Genomic DNA, 13,488 nt, shown 5'->3' on the forward strand with positions numbered 1-13,488 from the left:
GTCTGGCCTTTATTCAAGTACTTGTTGTCGGTAATAACGTGGATTAAACCCACATTTTACGGCTGGATGCCCTTTCTGATGCCAACCTTATTTGGAGGTCTCAAACAAATCCAAAATCTAAAACAGAAAACAGATTTCACTTTGTAGAATTGAGAAGAGTAAATTATAACTGATTTTCATCTGGCTGGCAATTAGCACGTTCACACAAGCATACCATTTCTCACACCACTGCGAACAAGTTTCAGGTCGTAACTTAAAATGAATCATCCTGTCTGTCTGCACTGGACAGTTGACCCCTGATTTTACGCCTATTACACAGCACTGCAGCAATTAGTTATCCTCTGGCCCGTGGCAGAGCTGAAATATATTAAACTAATTTAATTACTGCAGGAAGAAATCGAAGGCAATTCATAACAAGTCCACTGCGAGCTTTTTGTACCGAGCTGTTCGTCAGTCGATATCCTAAGGCGGTCCACGACTGGACTGTTCAGCAGCTGTGCACATCGGGCCACACATCACCGACTGTCTGCAAGGTGTATCTTCTTCGTTACTTCCTTTTCATTATTTGAGTATTCTTTCTTTTCATTTCCTCTTATTCCACTCCTTTCTTTTCAGTATATCTATACATACAATTATCGTTTACTTTTCCTCTTTAGTACTTGATTCTTTTTCATTTTTCTCTTTCGTCGGATTGTCTTTACCTCCCTTGTTCGCCGGGATTAGTAGCGCAGATGGTAGAGCGCTGGCCTTTTGAAGTCAACTTGACAGGTTCGATGCTGGCACAGTCAAGTGGTATATCAAGGTACTCAAATACAACAGCCTATTGAAGGTAGATTTACCAGCAAGTTAAGGAACCCCAGCGGGACGAAATTCCGGTTCTTCGGCGTCTGCGGAAAGCCTAAAAGTAGTTAGTGGGACATAAAACCATTATTATTATTATTATTATTATTATTATTATTATTATTATTATTATTATTATTATTATTATTATTCCCTTATTCCTCTTCCTTAGTATATAATTTCTCTTCGTCGTTTCCTTAGCGTTTAGTAAGAGAAACCTGATAATTTATTTTTCTGTGTTGTTGTTGTTGTTGCTCTCCTTCATTTTCTTCTTCCTATTATTATTATTATTATCATTTTCCTTTGCCTTCTACTTATTATTCGTGTCATTTCCGTTCGGTATCTGACTCCTATCTTCATCTTCATCAGGATAGTAGGTTTACAGCTAACACCCTTCAGGTTCCACAGTATCGCACGGTAAAGTGCAGTAAGTCAGTCAATCAATCACTATTGATCTGCATTTAGGGCAGTCGCCCAGGTGGCAGATTCCCTATCTGTTGTTTTCCTAGCCTTTTCTGAAATGATTGCGAAGAAATTGGAAATTTATTGAACATCTCCCTTGGTAAGTTATTCCAATCCCTAACTCCCCTTCCTATAAACGAATATTTGCCCCAATTTGTCCTCTTGAATTCCAACTTTATTTTCATATTGTGATCTTTCCTACTTTTAAAGACACCATCCAAACTTATTCGTCTACTGATGTCCTCCCACGCCATCTCTCCACTGACAGCTCGGAACATACCACTTAGTCGAGCAGCTCGTCTCCTTTCTTCCAAGTCTTCCCAGCCCAAACTTTGCAACATTTTTGTAACGCTACTCTTTTGCCGGAAATCTCCCAGAACAAATCGAGCTGCTTTTCTTTGGAGTTTTTCCAGTTCCTGAATCAAGTAATTCTGGTAAGGGTCCCATACACTGGAACCATACTCTAATTGGGGTATCACCAGAGACAAATATGCTCTCTCCTTTACATCCTTACTACAACCCCTAAATACTCCCATAACCATGTGCAGAGATCTGTACCCTTTATTTACAATCATATTTATGTGATTACCCCAATGAAGATCTTTCCTTGTATTAATATCTAGGTATTTACCATGATCCCCAAAAGGAACTTTCACCCCATCAACGCAGTAATTAAAACTGAGAGGATTTTTCCTATTTGTGAAAATCACAACCTGACTTTCATCCCCGTTTATCATCATACCATTGCCTACTGTCCATCTCACAACATTATGGAGGTCATTTTGCAGTTGCTCACAATCTTTTAACTTATTTATTCCTCTGTACAGAATAACATCATCTGCGAAAAGCCTTATCTCTGATTCCACTTCTTTACACATATCATTGATATAGCCTATATAAGAAAACATGAAGGTCCAATAATACTGCCTTGAGGAATTCCCCTCTTAATTTTTACAGGGACAGATAAAGCTTCACCTACTCTAATTCTCTGAGTTATATTTTCTAGAAACAGAGCCACCCATTCAGTCACTCTTTTTTCTAGTGCGATTGCACTCATTTTTGCCAGTAGTCTCCCATGATCTACCCTATCAAATGCCTTAGATAAGTCAATCGCAATACAGTCCAATTGGCCTCCTGAATCCAGGATATCTGCTATATCTTGCTGGAATCCTACAAGTTGGGCTTCAGTGGAATAACCTTTCCTAAACCCAAACTGCCTTCTATCAAACCAGTTATTAATTTTGCAAACATGTCTAATATAATCAGAAAGAATGTTTTCCCAAAGCTTACATACAATGCATCTCAAACTGACTGGCCTGTAATTTTCAGCTTTATGTTTATCACCCTTTCCTTTATATACAGGGGCTACTATAGCAACTCTCCACTCATTTGGCAAAGTTCCTTCATGCAGACAATAATCAAACAAGTACTTCAGATATGGTACTATATCCCAACCCATTGTCTTTAGTATATCCCCCGAAATCTTATCAATTCCAGCTGCTTTTCTAGTTTTCAACTTTTGTATCTTACTGTAAATGTCATTGCTGTCATAGGTAAATTTTAATACTTCTTTAGTATTAGTCACCTCCTCTATCTGGACATTATCCTTGTAACCAACAATCTTTACATACTACTGACTGAATACTTCTGCCTTTTGAAGATCCTCGCATACACACTCCCCTTGTTCATTAATGATTTCTGGAATGTCCTTCTTGGAACCTGTTTCTGCCTTAAATTACCTATACATACTCTCCATTTTTCACTAAAATTAGTGTGGCCACCAATTATGCTTGCCATCATGTTATCCTTAGCTGACTTATTTGCTAGATTCAATTTCCTAGTAATTTCCCTCAATTTCTCCTTACTTCTACAGCCTTTTCTAACTCTATTTCTTTCCAACCTGCACCTCCTTCTTAGTCTCTTTACTTCCCTGTTATAATATAGTGGATCTTTACCATTCCTTACCACCTTTAAAGGTACAAAACTATTTTCACATTCCTCAACAATTGCTTTAAACCCATCCCAGAGTCTGTTTACATTTTTATTTATTGTTTTCCACCGATCATAGTTACTTATTAAAAACTCCCTCATGCCTGTTTTATCAGCCATATGGTACTGCCTAACAGTCCTACTTTTAAGACCTTCCTTTCTTTCACATTTATTTTTAATTACCACAAAAAGTCGTTCATTGTCACTGCCTCTCAATTATACAATGATCTTAAACTATATGAAATACAGCAAAATAGTGTCGGAACTCACCTATTAAGCCATGTAAGTGAATTTTCACCAAATTAAATAGTACAAAATATCATAATCCCCTAGATACATTGTAGATGCTCAGTGTTATTCTTAATTCATCCTCAGCATTAAAATTCTTAGGTTTCTCTGATGTCTTCTCTTCCTTGTTAGTATAATGTATGTTTATGAAATGGTAAAAGTATTATAGTAATCTCCTAATGTTTCGTTTTTAATCTTATTCTTATATCCTCAGTAGGAAAATGTATCTTACGCTTTTTATGTATTCTTTTTATTAGGTGGTGTATATTAGTTGAAACATTTAAGTTAAAGTGGCAGTTAGTTACAGCTAAAGGGACCTCTGGTCCTACTTGTAATTAACTTTAAATAAATATATTTCTATTTCTAAAAATTTCGTGTGGCTATTTCTAGTCGGGTGCAGCCCTTGTAAGGCAGACCCTCGGATGAGGGTGGGCGGCATCTGCTATGTGTAGGTAACTGCGTGTTATTGTGGTGGAGGGTAGTGTTATGTGTGGTGTGTGAGTTTCAGGGATGTTGGGAACAGCACAAAAACCCAGCCCCCAGGCCATTGGAATTAACCAATGAAGGTTAAAATCCCCGACCCGGCCGGGAATCGAACCCGGGACCCTCTGAACCGAAGGCCAGTACGCTGACCATTCATCCAACGAGTCGGGCATTTCTATTTCTGTCTTCAGAAGAAAAATTATCAGTAAATAAGTCTTGTAATGTAGTTTAATGATCATTATGAATCTAGCATACAAGATCAGTATTTGTGAGATTCACATAATGTTCTGTAAAGAATTATCCGTAACTTTTTAGAGTGTAAATAAAACTCCTAAAACAAAAACACAAAGCATTCACTACTTCATACCTATAATTCCCTTCTTCTTATTACTTTCTTCTTCGGTATACAGGACTGGCCCGAACTTTAAGATAAAATGACACAAATTGTAATTACACAATTCCTAACGACATAATTTTCCAGCAAATTATATCTATAAATAAATAACTAGTTGGCGGTCTCGTTATGAAATCATGATACGGTGTAGTTCTCCTTATTAGTAACGTTCTACTTGCTCATTGTGTTCCTAACACACTATTGTTCACTGTTGTGTTCTCGCTCTGTAAGACTATAGCATTTCTTGCTCCCGGCAATGATCTGGCACTTGACTTTGACAGACTCTCATCTCCCGAAGTACATACCACGAATTTTACCATCTGCATGTCGTAAGAGGCTACTAGGAGAGGAACAAAGAAAGAATACTTGTTCTCTCGTCTTCTAAAACCAAAAACATATTCGTGATTCTACGCTCTTCCGTGTAATGGAGAAATGTATATATCATTTCTTTATTTATGTTTTTTCTGATAGACCTTGCCGAGAGACAGTTCACTCGTCTCGACACGCCAAACTGCACCGCGCGGTAACTGACTGTCGACCGCCAAGAGAAGACTGAAACGGGCGGCGATCTTGTGATGACGTCAGGACATTGTCACTCATCCTCGTGCTTTAAATTGATACATAAACTATTCTCGTACATTCAATACTCTTTGAGCTATGCTCAAGTTGTTTTGTGACATGGAAAGCGTCACGTCGATTTTTCGCCCGAGACTCCCGACGATAATTTGAATGGCTTTCACGCCAAACAACGCAAGGACGAATGTGACTCTGAATGGTATTCGAATGTAGTCTCAAGCGTTTTACCGGTTCTGAATGATTCTGCCTGGGTAGAATTTTACATTACTTTCTCTCTCCCCCACCGCGGAGAAGCCTTATTCCATCTTCCCGAGGGCGTTCCTGAGGGCGTTCAGTAACATCTCGAAATGTGTGAAGTGATTTGGCGTTCGCCTTCTGAAACTCTCTCCTGAGGACATGTTATGTTCAAGTTACAAGTTTTCTCTCAATTTAGTCGAGTGTCGATCTCACTGGTACAGTCCAGCAATCGTCGTTAGATCCTTGCATGGCCGAGTATGAAGATCAGATCATAGGTTAAATGAAATAGTCTGACGCCTAGCTGTGTAGGCAAACCACCAAACATTTCTGTGAGGCAGTTTTATATACTATAACCGTTTTCATTCTCGGCTCTTTCTGTCAGTGTCCAAACTGTCCCTCCGGGCGATTCCCTTGGTTGCTGAAGAATCGTACCACCACCACCATCACCACCACCACCGCTATCACAATCATAATCATCTTCATCCTGTTTTAATTCGAATTATGAGTGAGAATATAATTTTGTTTGAATTATTATACACTTGCAGTTAATTAATTAATACATTTTAACACAGTGAGCCTACAACAAGCGTATTATTTAAATAATTTAGCAAAAGAATATAACAGTAATCCTCGACTAACGAGTTACGAATGATACATTCCTGTGGGTACTGAACTAGTACCACGTAAGGATGAAATTGTAATTTAACACCAGAAGGAAAGAAACACACCATACTCTAGGAAAATCTTGAAAATTGGTCTCATGTATCTTAATAAAACAGTTCAAGTAATATGTGAGTAAGAGAAAATAAACATCATTTCTGTAGGTATTTGTCCATGAACATTTGGATGTATTGTGTTAGTTGTTTCTTGAGCGATGGTATAATCAGAGGCGAGATCGGTCACTTCTCAAACGTTGACTGAGTACAGCCGTCGCTGATTGGTCAAATGTCTCTAGTCATTTTGCTGTTCTCAAGGTAGTGTGTTAGATCCTGCCCGACGTCGATGGTAAAGACAGCCTTGTGTTTTGCGTGGTTATCGATAGCCACAGGACATCTCACATGTTGGCCGCCTTGATCAATCCCGGCTGTTTAAATGTAACAACACTGCGTATTTTGCCTTGGCACGGTAAGGAGCTGCAGGAAAAATTCTCGACATCCCAGGGTCTATTAGATTCAATAATCGAGTTTCCATTAGGGAGTAATAATAATAATAACGTTATTTAATTTACGTCCCACTAAGTACTCTTTCTACGGTTTTCGGAGACGCCGAGGTGCCAGAATTTAGTCTCGCAGGAGTTATTTTATGTGCCAGCAAATCTACCGACAAGAGGCTGACGTATTTGAGCACCTTCATACACCACCGGACTGAGCCAGGATCGAACCTGCCAAGTCGGGGTCAGAAGGCCAGCGCCTCAACCGTCTGAGCCACTCAGCCTGGCGTTTCCATTAGGATGATAGTAGGTTCAAATCCTTCTGTCGGTCGCCATGAAGATGGTTTTACGTGATTTACCATTTTCACAGCAGGCAAATGTCTGATGTAGTACGTTAATAAAGGCTATGGCTGTTACATTCACAATCGCAGCCCTTTACCATTCCTGTGTCGATACATACTTACCACTTGTCAGCGCGATATTAGACTAAATCACTAGACACAATTTAAAAACATCTACGCTATGTGATATGACGAAATAATTTATGTAGAGCTTTGTTTATTCCAATACTGGTTTAGCAGTAGTTACAAAGGTTAAAAAGTACAGTCTTGTGTTACGAGAAGTACGGAATATCGGTTCTTAAATAAGATTCACACAAATATATTATCGAGTCCACAAATCGTCGTGTTCTCGACCACCGAAAATAAACTGAAGCGATTCTTTATTAATGTTAGTAACACTTTCTTGTTCAAGCAATCAAAATTGAGATCTCCACACAGAATGATATGTATATTAGAATCGAGTTGGTCCCCGTAATCGGTCAATTCGACTGCCCATGGCAAAATAGCCTATCAAAACATTGTGATATTCTTGAATGAGGTAATAGGATCAATATAAGTCTATGATAACACGCGTTTGAAACGTGAACGAAGAGCGACTTTAAGGTCGCATAAGTCCCTGACGAGCAATTATGTACTCGTTATTTATATATAAAAAGAGTTTACTAAACATAGCTTTGGCAAATCCGTCCGTCCGTTATACTGGACCGATTTGCTTCACTTTTGTTTCATTCCCTTCGGAATTACCTGCAGTGTGGATCATGAGACGTTGACAGGTCTCTACGCTCAGCCAACTTTGAGTACATAATCATAAAACCATCACTCCAATAAAATGTGTTAAGAAGGCGAATACATTCTGTACTTCGCAGGTTGCGAAGCGACTAACACCTTCATTAAATTCTGATATATGCGATTTTCATCCTTAGTGATATTATTGCATGCAGCCTATTCCGTGCTAGATACTCTTTGATTCTCTAATCTTTCCCAGCTTCCAAATATATTCAACAGATGGCAGAGCGTTGCTAAGAGAAAATGTCGGCGTACAGACCCCATCATAGCATACGCCTTAGACTTTATCTGGGAACACCTATCGAAGGATAACCTAGCTACACTAGAAAAAGTGAAGGTCATGTATCTGAAAAGAGTTCTCTACCTGGCAAAAAGCGCTCCTTCGAGACTAACCTATGAGCTCACAAGACAACCGTTCTATATACAAGAACTGTGATTAAAAATAACATTACCTTCTATGACACAACACCATGCTTTACATCAGGAACTGCAGGATAAAAAAAACGAATATACGGATAGAGTTTTACCAAACGGACGGGATGATGACGCCAGAATGGATGAATTTTGACTACGAACTGCGCCATACCATAATTCGCTTCTTACTAAATGTTCATAAAACCATTGAAACAATATCACTAGATATGCATTCGAGTTATCTGACCTATTTGTAACGAATGACGTGGAGCAGCACGTATCCTCCAATCCTGTATTAAATTGAATGTGGATATTTTGTCAGTTATTCCTGCCTGTTAATCCTAATTTAGGAATGGCGAACGTTTTCCAACTAGTGTGCCATTAGAAGTCTGGTTTATTATTCTCAACGGTCTACTGTGCCGCTTGTTATTTTCGTTTGTAATGGTTACACCCCCCCCCCCCAACTCCACCACCACCACCGACTCTCATCCCTAATTCAAAAATGTTTCATAATACGTTATTACTTATACATATATTACATTGTAAAATAATACATTTCATTGCATGTTTCGTGGTCGTATTTTGTCAATACCGCAAAAATACGAGGAAATACATATATGTGTTACACTCGGATTCGGTTGAAATTTGGTAGAAATATTCGTGGGAGGCAGTAGAATGCTAAGGTGATCACTGCATGTGTCCAGCGCAAGTTTAAACGCCAAAATTGAACAAATAAATAGTCGTAAGATTAGAAGTTCCGCGGGAGAATCGGGGTGTGGCGGAGAGGTAGGGAGGAGCGAAGCAGCGGACGTGAACCAACCGGGCTGCGTCGAGCTGCGCCAGCAGCCAGGCAGCGTATAGTTAGCGTCTTCCCCTTAACTTCCCGATCAGATGTGCTAAACGTAAATATGAAAAAAGCACATGAAACAAGTGTACAAATGACGATGTATGAACAACGATGCCAATAAGGTTTGAAAAATTAACATGAGTAACAAGAACTCGGGCGTGAATTTTTCAAACCTTATTGGCATCGGTGTTCAAACGTCGTCCTTTGTATACTTGTTCCATGTGCTGTTTTAATATTTACGTTTTGCACATCTGATCGAAAAGTTAAGGGGAACGCGCTAACTATACGCTGCCTGGCTGCTGGCGCAGCTCGTTACAGCCTGGTTGGTTCACGTCCGCTGCTTCGCTCCTCCCTACCTCTCCGCCACACCCCGATACTCCCGCAGAACTTTTAATTTTACGACTATTTATTTGTTCAATTTCGGGGTTTAAACTTGCGCTGGGCACATGCAGTTTTCACCTTAGCATTCTACTGCCTCTCACAAATATTCCTACCAAATTTCAATCGAATCCGAGTGTAACACATGTATTTGTTCCCTCGTTAGTATCCAGGTCATTTATAATATATTAGGTTCATAACATCTTGTCTTCAATAACACACAATAAGCACTTAGATCTGAAACAAGACGGTTTCTAACTGGTGACTTCACGACGTTCATTGCAGAAAACAGCTGCTCGCAGGCGTATGCTGAACCAAACAAAGTAACCAGCGCTATAGCAAGTTTCTTCATGGCCGAAAACATTTGTGGCAGGCTGTTCCACTGTTCAAATATGAAGTTCTTTGGCTTCTGAGAGAATATTCATCGTCAACAGCACACTCGATTTTTTTTAATTATGTATATTATTTGGATTTTGGTAAGGATTCTTTTATTATAATATTAATTAGTACCATTCGCCAAGGTGTACAAATTTGTTTACCCATACACTGCTTTCTTGAAATTCAGTCAACTCCATTTCCAAAACTGCCAATACCGTATCTGACCACTCAAAATAATTGACCTTAATATCACTCATTCGTGCAATATGAGGTTTTCAAATAAAGTGGGTCAGTTTCTTAAAATCTCGAAATTGGGATAATCTCTTTGCAACTATTTCTCTTACGAAATTCAAAACAATAAACAGTAACACACTAAGAATAATTACGCGATGCTGGCAACCACACACATGCCGAACATCTACTGTATAATTGACTGATGTGGATGAGCGAATAGGGGTGGCCTAGCCGAGGCGGTAAAAGCTTGCTCGGTTCGCCCGGAAGGACGTGGGTTCGAATTCCCGTCAGGAAGTCGTAAAATTTAAGAAACGAGATTTCCACTTCCGTAGGTACATATGGCCCTGAGGTTCACTCAGCCTACACCAAAAATGAGTACCAGATTAATTCCTGGGGGCAAAGGTGGCCGGGCGTAGAGCCAACCACTCTACCCCATCACGTGCCGAGGTTAACAATGGTGGAAGCCTTTACCTTCCACTCCTCCAAGGGCCTTCATGGCCTGTACGGAGGTGACTTTGCTTTGCTTTGGATGAGCGAATGGCTCGTCCGCCGCATCTGACGTTTATTTCACTTGGCTTCCGGACCTATCAGTATTGCAGTGTTGCCATAATGCACGCCCGAATGGAACTAGAATGGTTTTCAGTATTTATTACTTAAACCTGAAACCTGTACGGTGCACAAGATATGTACAGTCTATAGTACAAGACGTAGGCTACATAAAAACATTAATATGTGCATGTGGTCTGCCATCGAAATCGCATTCGCGGTTGACCATCCCTGCCCTAATTACTTCTCTTACAACCTCCAGGTAAGTAACGTACTTCACTGTGTGAAGGAATACGAGATAACATAACAGTCACATCCGCCGATGACGTCATCACAGTACAGCGAAGGAGAATAAAATGGTGCCGATTGTAGCACCGTTTTGTGTTAGTATTAGCTGTAACATCGGACCACGACCGACTCCAATACTCAGATCGTAACATAGGAAAGCAGAAAACATGGCGGCCAAAGAAGATTCGCTAACACGAAAATATTACGTACGTATTATATCGCTGGCGGTAATTTAACATCATAAATGTAATACAAGTCCGCCTCTGTGGTGTAGTGGTTAGTGTGATTAACTACCATCTCCGAAGGCCCGGGTTCGATTCTGGGCTCTGCCACGAAATTTGAAAAGTGGTACGAGGGCTGGAACGGAGTCCATTCAGCCTCGGGAGGTCAACTGAGTAGAGGGGGATTCGATTCCCACCTCAGCTATCATCGAAGTGGTTTTCCGTTGTTTCCCACTTCTCCTCCAGGCAAATGCCGGGATGGTACCTAACTTAAAGCCATGGCCGCGTCCTTCCTTCTACCTTGTCTATCCCTTCCAATCTTCCCACCCACCCGGCAAGATCCATTTTCAGCAAAGCAGGTGAGGCCGCCTGGGCATGGTACTGGTCCTCCTCCCCAGTTGTATCCCATCGACCCAAACTCTCACACACCAGGACATTGCCCTTGAGGTGGTAGAGGTGGGATTCCTCGCTCAGTCCGGGGGAAGAAACCAACCCTGGAAGGAAAACAGATAAATAGGAAGAAGGAAGGAAGAAAGAAAAAAGAAAGAATGAAAGAAAGACATGTAATGCAAAAGGAAAAGGATAATCTACACATCTTCGTTCACTTGTTCATTCCCTTCCTGTTTCTCCCTCTTCCCACACTGACCTATAATAGTTGTGTTTACCGAGCGAATGGCTGCGCGGTTTGGTTCACATTGTGGGTTCAAACCCCATTATCGGCCTACCTGAAGATGGTTTTCCATGGAATCCTATGTTTACACCAGGCAAATGCTGGGGTTGTACCTGAAGTGACAGTAGATTGATTTTCCAAATCTATCTCTTTCCTGTCCCATCGTCGCCATAAGACCTATCTGTATCGGTGCGACGTGAAGTAACTTGTAAAATAAAGTTTATCCTGTTGTATGTCATTTTTCTTATTCTTAGGGGATATGTCTATGTTAATTAATTATCTATTTATGTTAGTTCTTTCGTTGAATTTCGTGTCACTGTTTTTCAACCAGCGAGTCTTGGAACTGCTCATTAAGTAGGATTGCTCGCGAAGAGTCTGACAGTTGTTGATGTAATACTGAATAAGACGGGGAGTTCAGCATTAAACAGACTATATTGTATTAATTCAAAGTGGTAGTTATATATGTTTATGAGTCTTGACAAAGAAGTTTTACGTTAATAGGAAATGCCTTGAATCAATAAAAATACACTTCATTATCAGGTTTTTCTACACACAAAAAACCCACAATAAATTCGCCGAAAATTGAGAATTTTTTAAAACGCACTAGCTCAAGGCTTTGTGTCGTGTGTCAACTTATATCTGTGAAGAGAATGTCTGGAAGGGAAAGATATGAAAAGGTAAAAGGAATGTTTAAAATGAGGGAACAGGTGAGGGATTATTTCACTGGGTTTTCGTAATATCTCCCGACAGAAGTCTGGCTTTAACTGAAATGAAATACACGGTATTCAATGCCATTTTACTTACAGGTGACAGATGGTGACTACAGTCATAGACAATTGTCACGTCAAAATTAAATGTAAAGCGATCAACTGATTTTATCTGTAGATATGTTTTTTGTTGCGAACTAACTCATCTAGCTGGTCACATAGTAATTATCTAGGCCGAGGATATATTTCACAACATTTTGTAATCTTAAAAATTCCGTACACCACGTGGCATCTTCCGGAATTTTCCTAATGCTACCTTGAAATGGCCTATGACTTTTAGTCCCGGGACTGTCCGAGGACAAGTTCGGCTCGCCAGATGCAGGTATTTTGCGTAACGTGATGAGAATGAAATGATCATGATGACACATAAACCCAGCCCCCGTGCCCGCAGAATTAACCAATTATGGTTAAAATTCCCGATCCTGCCGGGAATCGAACCCAGCCACCTGTGACCAAAGGCCAGCACGCTAATCATTTAGCCATGGAGCCAGACAATGCTACCTTAATACACACGTTACAGGTTGGAATTTACATTCTGAAGTCGATGTGAAGCAAATGAGGACATTATAATATTTTCGGCCCTTGTATAACTTTGTTCCCAAGGGTTTTGGTACTATCATCTCGGGCTTAGGCAGATAACCTCACATATGGGTCGGCATTGATATTTCGATGGTCAAATCACCGTTTTAAAAAGAACGAACTATACTAGACTTAATTAAAACTGGCGTCTGACAGGTAAGGTTGGAGGGAGAGGCACTGCATGCCATTTCACGATGTTGCCACATTCCAGCATTCCTTTCTACATACTCTTACCCCTCGCTTCCGGCTCACTTGTTCCCTCCGTCATTCTGACCGCTGTGATCTGTTGTAGACTACCTGGCCAGGCGGTGTCGTCCGATTTGCGATCACACTTATACAAACAATCAGGTTCTTATCAGTGACAGTGACAGGTTTGGCAACTCCCAGCAAGACCAAGCTGCCCTGAAGTTTTATCTCTATGGCAACCGCAGTCGCCCCACCCTCGTTTCCATGGCAACCACACAGCCACTCCCTTTATCCCGCCTCGTCAGGCAGTAAACGGACCTCCCTCTAAGAAATGTCAGATAGCAACTCTTATTATTAGCAGTATACAAACTTTGTGCCCCTCACTTGCCCTGTTTTTATTCTAGCATTCGCACAGTTTGGTTATGTCAACGTAG

Source organism: Anabrus simplex, chromosome 7, assembly GCF_040414725.1.
Source record: "Anabrus simplex isolate iqAnaSimp1 chromosome 7, ASM4041472v1, whole genome shotgun sequence".
Classification (NCBI taxonomy): domain Eukaryota; kingdom Metazoa; phylum Arthropoda; class Insecta; order Orthoptera; family Tettigoniidae; genus Anabrus; species Anabrus simplex.